The sequence below is a fragment of the Aptenodytes forsteri genome, unplaced genomic scaffold (assembly GCF_000699145.1).
Source record: "Aptenodytes forsteri isolate BGI_AS27 unplaced genomic scaffold, ASM69914v1 Scaffold67, whole genome shotgun sequence".
In the NCBI taxonomy this organism is placed as follows: domain Eukaryota; kingdom Metazoa; phylum Chordata; class Aves; order Sphenisciformes; family Spheniscidae; genus Aptenodytes; species Aptenodytes forsteri.
In genome coordinates, this window is record NW_008795373.1 from 72,471 (window position 1) to 75,004 (window position 2,534).

At 39.0% G+C, this 2,534-nt stretch overlaps 1 protein-coding gene across 3 annotated transcripts in view; it reads right to left on the bottom strand.

The window, feature by feature from the left end:
* PUM2 (pumilio RNA binding family member 2) overlaps positions 1–2,534 on the bottom strand; it is a 48,901-nt gene that overhangs the window by 24,663 nt on the left and 21,704 nt on the right. The gene's annotated exons all lie outside the window — the stretch shown is intronic.

Consider the following 2,534-nt stretch of genomic DNA (forward strand, 5'->3'; position numbering starts at 1 on the left):
AACAGGAGTTGAGGCCACCAATCTGACTGGTGCTCCAAGGCCAGTTCTCGCTCCAGGGCCTACTACTAAGGCACCAGTCTGATCGTAATAGGCAGTGGGAGCTAGTACTTGATAGCCTACACAACATAGAATACAAGAATTAGTAGTACAGATAGTCCCATATAGTCAGCATTTCTTCCCTCCTTGAAATATTCTGACAACGAACTACAAGGGGGAAAACAGCATTTCAGCCATATTGCCTTAGAACGTCAACTGGACATCAGAAGAAAAAACAGCGAACATTGTAAAACAGTGTGACAAAATCTTATTTAGGAATGCTCTACATAATTTTTAAAACTAGAGTAACAACTAAATTTAGTAGTCTAAAGTTGAATTTTATTTTCAAGGTTAAACAAAGGAAGTTTGTAACACCATAGTTGAAAAGGTACAGGAACAACACAACTGGCCATATTATCGAATCAACTTCTTTCAGCAATTTAAAAAATTCATATTTCTCTTGTATTCCTTTTTATATGGAAAAGGTATTGAAATCTGTACAATTAAAAAGGGCAACAAAATGCAAGTTTGGCGATGCCATACATTACCTAGCCACACTTGAAAGTCCATCTACAAAAACACATTAGGAAAGGAATGCCCTATGTGCAGGAATACCTTGAACCAGAACAAAAATTATCCAGTCCCAGTCAGTTTCACAGAAAACAGACTGTAATCCAAGTATAATTTCATTCAGTTGACAGTTAAGAGTTGGAACTGGGGGAGAAAAAGGAGGAGGAACTGAAAAAGGAGAAAAACAAGCAGTAGGAAGGAAAACAGGATACAAGATATGAATGAAAAAACAAAAGAGACAAAAAAGGAGCAAAACAAAACCCCTTTATTTAGGACAAAAACAAGAGAATTAATTTTCAAGCTCTAACACATTATAATGAAGTAGAAGAATTGGAATAAGAATCCCTAAAAAAATGGAAGACGAGCGAAGATAATCTAAGAAAGGGTGCTGACAATGAAAAGATAACACCACCTAATTTTTAGGTTGACTGTTCTTATAAAGCAATAAAACAAAACCCAAGAGAATTTTAATATTCCTCCCATGTTCAAATATATACTAATGCTATTAAGAAAAATGTCAAGATTGCAAAAATCACACCTATTTTTGTACGTCTAAGAACCAAGATTTTGCAGACTATTTTAAGTCAGTTTCCATGTATGTTCAGAACTAGGTCCAGCAGAGTTCTCTATGGACCTGAACATAAAAGACCTGGGCCTCTAATTCCAGGTGAGTACCTCAATCACCAGGCTTTCAAGTCATATTTTCTCCTCCTCAATTTCTAAGACATCTGTATAATCTCTTCTGCCTAGATGCCTTGCTCCAAAAACAGAGCTGAAAACACCATCTGCCTACTGGCCTGGTGGTTATGGTACTCTGCAGGGAAGCTGGAGACGCAGGTCCAAATTCTCTCACACTAAGAAAATCCAAAGATATGAAGGAGACTCAGTAACTGAACAGGAGAGGAGAGATGAAAATCCAGATCTTTAGGTTCAATTCACGGTTCTGGAGATGAATGCACTATACTTGTTATGACAACTTGCCATTACTATCATTCCTAACCTGTTTGTTCTCATTGCTCACTACTTGTTTTGCATTCCAGGTCCATCTACCTTCTCTTTCCCACCAGCAGCACAGGAAGACAGTTGTCCTCCACAGAGTTTGTCTGAAAGTTTGGCTAGTTAAAACCAACCAAAACAGGTTCTTACAATTGAATTGGTTAGGTAATCTTCACTATAGGTGCCACTGCCTCCTCCACCTACAAAATTGTGCTGTGCTGCCCTACCACCTTCACCACTAAGAAAGACTGCTACATTCCCAAGGTAGGGGAAGGTGAGAGTGACTGCTGCCTGTTTTACTGTAGTTCTGTAGAGAACACAGCATAGAATACTAGAAGATTAGTGACACAGTAGGAAAGCTCTTTATAATCATAGAATGGTTTGGGTTGGAAGGGACCTTAAAGACCACCTAGTTCCAACCCCCCTGCCATGGGCAGGGACACCTTCCACTAAGACCAGGTTGTTCAAAGCCCCATCCAACCTGGTCTTGAACACTCCCAGGGATGGGGCAACCTGTTCCAGTGCCTCACCACCCTCATAGTGAAGAATTTCTTCCTTATATCTAATCTAAACCTAGCCCCTTTCAGTTTAAAGCCATTACCTCTAATAATACCACATATGTTCCTGCATACGTTAGCAATGTTTAATTACTAGTACCTACATAATTTCTACTTTTACTCATAGCACATTCAATTGATAGTACGTTGGTCCTGCCATTTGTTACTGCTGTATCAAATAAAACCACTTTTTCAGAACTCAGAACTGGCTAATACTGACCAGTATTTACTCTGTCCACCTACCCCCTTCAAATGTGCAAACCCACAGATAATGCTATAGCGGTATAAAAAAGGACTGATCATATATTTACACCCTTGTGCTCATCTGAAACATGCACAGCATTTTATATTACTTCAGGCCCACAATGTAAACAA